The sequence below is a fragment of the Pteropus vampyrus genome, unplaced genomic scaffold, assembly GCF_000151845.1.
Source record: "Pteropus vampyrus isolate Shadow unplaced genomic scaffold, Pvam_2.0 Scaffold6, whole genome shotgun sequence".
In the NCBI taxonomy this organism is placed as follows: Eukaryota; Metazoa; Chordata; class Mammalia; order Chiroptera; family Pteropodidae; genus Pteropus; species Pteropus vampyrus.
This window is the reverse complement of record NW_011888787.1, coordinates 10,565,500-10,575,980: the sequence shown is the minus strand read 5'-3', so window position 1 is coordinate 10,575,980 and position 10,481 is coordinate 10,565,500.

The window sequence follows — 10,481 nt, the reverse complement described above, 5'->3', positions numbered from 1 at the left end:
TGTATAAAAATCAGTTTTCAGACCACAGAGTGGAAATAAAAGACAATGGTGTGATCACATTTTTAATGTTATGTTTAGTTAAGGGACAGAGAAATGGGGATAATTACAGGCAAAAAAGAAAACTTGGGGGGACACAATACTTGTTCCCAACAATGATCATAAAGTGATGTCATTGGGAAAAGGATTAAAGGGCGTTTGCATAGAGAATGACAACCAATAAGCAAGTTATTTTAGACATACTCCTATTTCATATAAAAATAAAATTCTCCATTGCTATTTTGCATAAAAGAGAAAATTGCAAAGTGTATTGTATAAAAAGGAATAATAATAGCATTTACTTCATAACAATTATGTTCATCACTTAATGCAGTGCCTAGTGCACAGTTAATACTCGGTAAATAACAGCTATATTATTATTATTCTCATCATTATAATTATTATTATAGTGATGGAATTTACTGCTTTGGGAATTGTTAGATCTGAGAGCTTTATAAAAAGTGTTTGAAGATTGGAGAGAGAATGATAATATTAGGTGAGAAGTAGTCTACATCAACATATTTTCTTAGATCTTAGATTCAATTACTGTAATTATGTTTTTATTTATATTCAATGAGATATCATAGAAAAGTCTCATAATGAATTAATGCAACATTTATTAGGTCTACCTGAGGGAACTTTCTCATATGCCACTCTCATTCTTTCTTGCCACTCTTCGAAGGAAGGGCCAACCCGAAAAGAAATGATAATAAAAAAAGACAAAAGATGAAAGTAGAAACAAAGAGATTGGATAATTCATAAACTAGTGAATTGTTTTCTGAGAAATCCACAAATAATTCTGCTTTAGAACAGGAATAAACAAAGACCATAAATCATTTTGATGTTTTCATTTTCATTTGGTTGCGAAGGAATCACATTGGACCAAAGGTGTAATAATGTGTTTTTAATGCTCTTCTGTCCTCTTTGTAGAACCATCTTTCCTGTGTTTTAACTCCCACATGGGTGGTGAGAGTCCCTTAGCTGCCTGGGATCTGACTCCAATTAATCTATCTTGGCCCTCAAGGTACCAATGGAATCTTGAACTTCTGTTCAGGGTACTAAATGCAATATGCATTCTAATGAACGCTTGCTATGGCAATGCAAATTCAATATGTTGCATTTTAAGGATAATAGAGTTAATTTTAACAAGTCCATTTAATCATATATCAAAATAAATATCAACAAAGGAAATTTTCAAGCAAGAATGAGGACTGGTAGATAAGATTGGAAGTGTGTCTTAATGCTAGATGTAAAATTGTGCATTTATTAGAGGAAAGAATTGACTTGGGGAGCATGGCAAGTTATAAGTTAAGAATAAAACTAAGTAAGGTGCTGTTGGTGGACAAAAGATACTGAGTAGCCCTAGTATAGGTATATTTAGTATGATATTGACACACGCCAGGTCTACAGTCAGAGTTTGATTTGCTTCTCAGTTGGTACTAGTGTTTCTCCACTGTTCTGGTTCTCGTGTGGATCTTTAACACTTAATATACTGTTGCTTTCCATTTTAGACCAAAGAGGTATCATTGAGAAAGTGTCATGAGGAGTCAATTCTGAATGTCCGTCAGTCTAACAAAGACTTGATATGGTATCTGAATATGGGAACATGCCTGGAAAAGCACTGGATCTTGAATTTTGCAGAAATCAAGACCTTGTGGCTTGGCTCATCTCAAGTATGCACTCCCTGGAAGTTATCCTCTAAATTGATAACTGAGACCTTGTCAATACTTCTTGATAAAGATATCAGATGTCTATGCTTAATATAGTGTGTTGAGGGTCAGAGAAGGATCAAGCTATTATACATAATCTCTCATCGTTTCCTGATTTAATGAACTTTTCTGTAATACTAAATTTTAGGACTGAGTCCCTTTCCATCAATGATTTAAAGATTTCTTTTTATACTAATATTCTGAGATTTAATACAGAAATAACAATGTAGAAATGTATAATGAATTGCTTAAAGTTATTTCAAAATATAATTTCATACAAGAAAATGAAATGAGGAAACCTTGGCTAATGAATACATAGAACAAAAGATCACTATACCAAGAATTAAGTTTAATAAATTATTCCAAAAGAATAACCCAAGAGAATTAATAAAATAAAACTATTTTTTTTTAGATTGTAAAAATGAGTTATCCTAATTTTTATGTAATCAGTTGCTAAGTGTGGAGGAAAAGGTAAAGAAAAAAAACTATCAAAGGTTATAGTGTTTATAACAGAGCACATATTCAACAGACCGATGAGCATAAGAATTTCAAACAATTAAAGTATGTGATAGGGAAGAGTTTTTCTCTGAAAATAGCAAAGAGATTTAGATCTTTCCAATAGATAATTATAACTTCTTTAAACCTGAGTAAGTTGACAGTTAGGTTGGAAGAATTCACATAAGTCTCACACATTTGGTAGAGCTGCTGAGTTAGGTGGGACTGAAGCCCCCACTGCCACAGTCTGCTGGTGGCTATTGAACAGACCTCAGCAGTCTGATCAAAACTCAAAATTTTAGTGAGTTTTGGAAGTGAAGCCAGGATGAATGCCACTGAAAGAACTGTTATAACAGTATGTCCGAAGTAAGTGGAAAAGTTTATAGTACGTGTCTTAGGATTTGTTGTGGTTTAGTCATCACCATCCTATGATGATGTAGATCTATCTGGTTTACAGTCAGATAGATTCCTCTTAGTTTTCTTTTCTTTTCTTTTTTATTTTTATTTTCCATAAGAATTTAGACCTACCTTTCTCTGGTGACGTGGTGGCATGTGATGTGGTTAAGCACCCTAATTTCCTTGAGCATGCCATAACTGTCTTCCATTTAAGTTAGTCAGTGAAGCAAAGCAGATGCATAGAAGCTTGCCTGGCTGCTGTGAATGTCGTCACTCAAAATTCTTGCCAAAAAGCGTACACTGCTGTGCCCTGTAACTCAGTTCTGATAAGGAAACTCAATGAGTACTGGAAGAACTTAAAATCTAATCACAACTCCAAGTCAGTTTTTCTGTTGCTATGACAGAATAGAAGAATAAGGAAAATAATTTATTTTTTAAAAAGTACTGAAAATTGCAAATTAATTTTTTTTTTACAAATTTTAGATGATTTGTCAAGCTAAAAAATTGGAGAGAAACACTCATCAATATTAGTTCTTTTACCTTCAAAAATTCTTTTGCTCAATTGCATTTATGCCATCAGTTCAACTAGACAAAATGAGAATAAGACTCTTCTATTAAAAATATACTATTTATTTTACTGAAAATGTTGTCAAAATATGTCAGACCATGTCCTTTTTATGAGAAATCAGAGAAAAAACTTCTTTAAAGCAACAATATCAAGAAAACATTCACTTCTCCTGGTTTTCTGGTATGTTTTAACAAGATTATAAATAACTATATTGACTTTGCTTTGACTAAATTGAAAATTCAAATTAAGGTTTTGACCTCATTTTTATTTAACGATAATTGTGGAAAATTTTAAATATTGCAAGATAAACAGAATAGTGCCCCATACATCCAAGTATCCATTATCAAACTTCGGTAATTATCCAGTCTTTAGTTTTTGTTTGATCTAACTCTCACTCTCTGTAATTATCATCATAATCAGTTATTTTATATAAAATGTACATAACTCAGACTGCACAAATATTAGCTGTATAATTTTGATACAACTGTGTAACCTAAAGCTCTATCAAGATATGGAACATTTTCATTACCTATTCCCAATCAATCCCATGGTCTCACCTTTAATGACTGAGTAGGTCCTTAACGGCATTTAAGTCTGTTTTATTAGCTACTTATCTCACCTACTTTCTTAGTTCTCCTTTGCTTAGATATCTTCTTATTTTTACCTTATTATATTGCGCATATATATATATATATGTGTGTGTATATATATATGTATACACATATATACATATATATATACACACACACATACATATATACACACACACACACATTCATATATATACACACATATATATATGCACAATCTAATATGTGTGTATATACACACACGTATATACACACACACACATGCGTATGTGTATGTGTATATATATACATTTATATAACCTATTTTAAATATTTTTTGGGAAAAAGTGGATAAATAAGAGAAAAGGAGAATTTTCAGTGTATTTTCAAATGGATATAAGTCGATGTAGCTTTATAAAAAATTATTTCCAATATAACTGCAAAAGTTCCACAACAAATATGAATCTGTAGGAAGAATGTAGGCACATGTTTTTTCTAGGAAAGCTGTCAAAAATTTATGGAATTACGATGTAAAAGCATATTATTGCTTTTAATATAAATTTAAACTTAATTTAATAAGCAGTTAGACCTAATTTATGACTTTTAGAAGAAAACAGATTTCTAAAATGATGTCCTTTTATGTAACCAGCATATGCTAGAATGATTTACTTTCATTTTTAGTGGTTTACCCTTTGATCTCAAAATCTACACTTGACATAATAGGCTGTATTCTTTCATGACAAGGCTTGTTGCTTATGATTATTAGTTTATACTTTCTAACTAAGGTAAATGACTGTGGTTCATTAATTTTAATGGCTCTATTTGTAAAATTTCAACATGATCTTTTTGTAACAAAACTTTAAAATACCTAGATCCGAATAAAAATTGCTTCTTATACCTGGCATCATGTCATATTTCCCCATATGGAACAATAATAATAATGACAAATGTAACATATACAGTAATTGCTGTATGCCAGGCTCTATTCTAATTGCTTGAAATATAATAACATTAAATTCTCATAAGAGCTTGGTCAGACATTTGTAATTATTATTCCCATTTTATAGCTGAGAAACTTTACTATGCAGCTTAGAGGTTAAGCATTTCATCTCTGGAACCTGACAGCATGAGGTTGACCCTCAGTGCCAACACTTACTAGCCATGACTTTGGTCAAGTACTTCTGGTGTCCATTGCTATGTAACTGTCAAAAAAGAAAGTAACTTACAGGAGCTCTCTCTTTTCTCTCTCTTTCTCTCTCCATATAGTCTCTTCCTCCAGGGATTCTTCATGTAGCTTGGGCTTCATAAAGCAAGGAGAACTTAGGCCATCCACCCATTTATGTTTTATGACATAGATATACATATGCTTCACAGCACAATCTACCTTTCCTTGTCATCAATATTTGGCACCACTGCTATGCATCTACCATTGTCTAACTTCCTTAATTGTTTTATGTTTTTTGTATGGTTAACATATTAGTTTTAGCTGTACAACATAGTTATTCAACACTTATATACCTAATGAAATGATCCCCAAAATAAGTCTAGTAACCACTCGTCATTGTATAAAGTTATTATGATATTATTGACTATATTCCTTATGCTGTGCATTATGACCCTATGACTTATCTATTTCACAACTGGAAATTTGTACTTCTTATTCTCCACCTTTTTCCCTCTTTCGCCTCCCCGTTTCCTTCTGGCAATCATGTTTGGTCTCTATATTTATATATCTGTTTCTGCTTTGTTTTATTTGTTTTGTTTTTTAGATTCCATATATAAGCGAAACCATGCAGTACTTGTCTTTGTCTGATTTATTTCACTTGGAATAATACCCTCTAGGGCCATCCATGTTGTCACAAATGGCAAGATTTCATTCTCTTTATGGTTGAGTAGTATTTCATTGTTGGCTAATAGGTACAATAAAAGAATCACTGCTACTCCAAAACATAGCTTTCAATTCAAATGGTACCTAATCAAAATATTATTAGGGCCAAAGTCTAGCTCCCATGGTACACGTGCCAAAATTTCATTCCAAAAAAAATGAAGTAGGTATCTCCGACAATGCTCATCTTTGCAGCATTGATCTCACGTGTTATTTCAGTCTTTTCCTTTCACCCTTTTGCCCTGTATTTTCTTCTTTTCTCTGAGCCTGTGTCCATGTGCTAAATGAACAAATGTGCTTTCACTGCACCCTCAAAACATTTTCCTCATGCAAAGGAAAAGACGAACAACATAAGATCGTAGTCTCTATGCTCATTTTGACAGGAAATCACTCAAAAAAGTGATTTCGTAATAAAGATGATGACAAAGCAAAGCCCCTCCCGTGTAACGTAGACTGCATTCTTGCCAATAACAGTTGCTATGATCCACAGAAAAGGGAGGAAGTGAGCGTTTGCTTAAAGGTGTTTTCATATACTATTAGTGCCACCTGAGTGAAAACAGTTTCTCTACTGCCATAAAATAAGAATTTATGTGGTCACTTGGAATTACATTCATTCATTGTAATTGTTAGACAATATGCCCATGCATTATGGAGTGAAAAATAACATCAATATGTTTATGGAGGCAATGGTCTGATTTTTTTTTTTACTTCCTCATTAAACTACATATTACAATTTTATTGACTTATTTTCCATATTTACTTAATGAATATTTTGTAATATTTAAAGTAAATTATAACTCAGGAAATGTCTGATTATAAAATCAACTGAAATTACTAAAAAAAGGAAAAATAATTATGTGTAAATCCTCATTCAAACATTATTTTCATGCACATTTACAAACCTAAGTGTTTATATATAGTATGCTAGATGTCTATGTACAAATATAAATGCAAGAATGGATGTAATTATATGGCTATCAACCAGTAAAACATTCAGTGCATATTATATTTTGTGGAACATATTTTGCCTGGGTGAGTTGAGACGGATTCTATAATAAAATGAACATGGCAAAAATGGGGTTTAAGTCAGGAAACAGAAGAGTAAAGCAATTTCCTGAGTTATTTAAATGCTTTCAAAGAGAAATGTCATTACATACTTGAGTTACACTGGCATATAATTACATGAGCATCACAAATAACAATGTCTTACTAAGAAAAACAGAAGTTATTATAGAAAAATTATTCCCCATCATAAATCTTCATTTTAAGCTCAGGTAAATGCACATGAAGGGGATTTGCACGTTTTCAAAATCATTAAATCATTAAATCATCAGTTATTATGATTCAAAAAAAGTTTGTTTCTAATAACATTTTAAAAACTCTGTATAAGCATGCTGATGAAGAGTTTAGAGATAAAGTGTAGTAATGTCTGTTATTTCCTTCGAAGTGGATAAAAATAAGATGGATTGATGGGTGGGTAGATAGATGAAAATATATGTGATGTGAAACAAAATGTTGATTGTGAAATCTAAGTGGGAGTGCTGTGGGCGTTCAATGGCATTTCTTACAATTTTTATGTTTGATGATTTTCATAATAAAATGTTGAGATCAGTCATGGAGAGGAGAAACAGAAGGACATGTTACAAGAATGCTGAGTGTCATTTGAGCATAGCATTTATTGAAAAACCAACCAGGAACGAGCCTGGGAAAGAAAAGCAATTTTACCTGTGAGGGAAACTGTGTACCATGCTTTGATCTTTTTACTATATCCTGTCAGATAGAGAAAAATATTTATGTGACAAGTTTAGATCAGGTCAGTTCATCAATTTAATCATTTTACACTATTACTTTTGATATGCTACTCACCATACATCTCATCTGCTAGATCCTCACAATATAACTGGAAAATAATAGATGGAAAAAATAGTACATAGAAAATTAAAAGATATTGTTTAAGTAGGATGGTGGATAAAGGACAAGGAGCTTGGAAACACCTTGAGTGGACGTCATGCATGGGCCGTTTGAAAGAAAGAAGTCTGTCACCCATGTAAAGGATAGGCTGGAAGTCATTGCTACAGTCCAGTAGGAGGACATTCGTGAAGGATGTTGATAGCAAATTGAAGAGGGGCACAAAATGCAAGTCCACTTACTGTTAAACAAAGTATTGTTTTAAAGGACTTGACGAGGTAGGATGGTGTCAGGAACAAAATGAGTCTAGGAAAGACAAAAACAGTATTATAGTTACAAAAACCTTAATAAAATGAAAGAAAAAGATTACTTGTGAGTGCTATTTATTGCTTGGTGTTGAAGTTGGATTGTTGAAGATTCCATGTAATCTAACCCAAAGCATAAAATCACCAGTTTAGCCTCACAATCATTCACGCTGGCCGCCCAAGGTAATCTTTTTTGCTATCATTTTTCTGAATGGATCAAATAATTCAGCCCACCCCGGTGAAGTCTAATTAGGATGAGCTTTTACATTTATCTAGGGAAAAATGTGTTCAGGGCTAATGAAGCATCTCAGGGGAAAGAAACCTAGCCGGAAGCAATCTCTGTAAGAAGAGAACATTTTGGAAGCCTAATTCAAAGACTGCATTGTGTGGATGTGTGTATTCAAGAGTAGTTTTTGTCTCTTCAACTTTTCACCCTGAAACCAAATTTTACTTGAAAATAGTAGAAGCATTAAGATGACACTTTAAAATTTTATTTTAAAAAAAGGACAGGCGACGTTCTTCTATGAAAAGCCAATAGCATTCTGTTCTTCAGATATAAAATTCCTCAAAAAGTTTAAAGATTTAATTATATCTTACAACAACTGAAAATAAAATCATGTTGAAAACATTCTTAGTATGTATATCTTGTGTACTTACTTTGTATAGAGGAAAAGTTTTTTGTTTCGTTTTGTTTTTTTTTTTACTCAAATAAGATGCTTTCTCAAATAATGATATATGTTGAATTGTATTAAGTGATTCAGACTACTTCAGGTACTATGTATTGCTCCCAAATACTGATTTATTGGGTAACACCTCAATTACGGAGAGCGGCCCTCAACCAATGAGTGATGGAGTTTCATTTATAAACAACCAAACTCCTACAATTTACAGGTGAAGATAATCTCCCTGTCCTGAAAACACTTCTTATTTTTGTAAATAGCATTCACTTCTGATAAAATTGTACCCCTTATTTTTGATTCTGAGGGTGTTTTTTTTTTTTAAGCATTGAGAATACACTATCATAAGGCAAACTCCCTTGAGTGGGTACCATCTTAAATACTTGCCAACTAACAGATAATACAGTATTGAAATCTTAGCCTGAGAGAATGAGACACAAGCTAGGCATTTGGTGATGGTTCTGAGAAGGGAGGTTAAAATGTCCCAAAGACAGCCTTCTTCTCCTGTGCTCTTCCGTCTGAGACAAGCCCTGGGGATATTATTAGGCTCTTTAACATCTGCAAGGGAATTATAGTTGGAACAGAGGCCAGTGACCTCACACTAGGGAAGTGAGATATAATGTGCAGTCAAAGAAAGCTAAGCAACAGAAAAGATGCTGTCATGCCTTTCTTTTAAAGTTACTCTCTGCGTAAGAGAAACCTGGCTTTGTCTCTGGTGCTGACAAGGAACAGAGGCAGATCTGAAAACTATGTCAAACTATAGCAAACGCATTAAGCAAAGAGCCCATACTGTTGAGTAGCTTTAAGCTACAGGGAACAATGAGCCCAGACTTGATTTGGTTTTGAGATGGTAAATAGGCTTTGTTTTGGATTTTTCAGCTTCCTTCCTAGATCAAATGATATAATCATTATTCTCCTTAGAATGTTTTCATCTATTTCTAGTAAGTTACAGAATTTTCTAATTTTGGAGCAGAGGTTATTCTTGTTTATTGCTGCCTTAAACAATGAAGGATGTGAACTGGACCATGAAAGACCTCCATAATTGACTCACACAGAATCGTGAAACTTTACCTTAGCCATCACAGAATTCAACCTCAGTGCTTAACAGATGTAGAAACTGAGATCTAAGGAGGTTAAATGACTACCTGAGGCCACAGTGCTCATCTGTGAGTGCGTGGGGGCTAGAACCAAGAACTCCTGAAACTCATTATAATTCTACTGCTCCAGGAAGCTCCTGTATGATAAACTATGAATATGCACATTAAAAGGCCTCGAACTGAAAAATAACTCTAAATTTATATTCTATGTTTATCCAGGTCTTAAAAATTCTCAAATCTTTCCAAATTTTAAAAGATTTGCAGAGTGACAGCCCTGCCATGGTACATGGCAGCATGTGTATGAACATGCACATACACTGACACACCTGTGTTAGGTCTCAGAGACATGCCAAGGTATTTTGGGTGGGGGTTACAAATATGCCAGTGTGGAGCATAAAGAAAGAACATCGTAGAGTAGATTGATTTACTCCAGAATTTTGTTCTTCTAAAATACATGGGTTCTCTTTGGAGATTAGAAATTGTATAGTTTGGTATACATTATAAATAACACATACATATTTTAATACTTCCATTAAGGGAGAATAGTAAATCATAACTACTTTGCTACTGGACTTTAGTATCTATGCCAAGGAAATGTTCTTATTATCCTGCTGTTTTGTAGGTTTTCCTTCATCATTTTCTTGGCTGTCATAATCACCTAAAATATAACAGTGGAAAAGTACCTTGCTTTTCTTAGTTCTAACTATTGAAAAACGTATCTGGATGAGTACATTTATAAAACATTATCCTCATTTTTTTTTATTATTCTTACAATCCTCATTCTCAGACTGCAAAGAGAGGCCACTAATTCAATCTCTTTTTTTTGGTCAAACTTT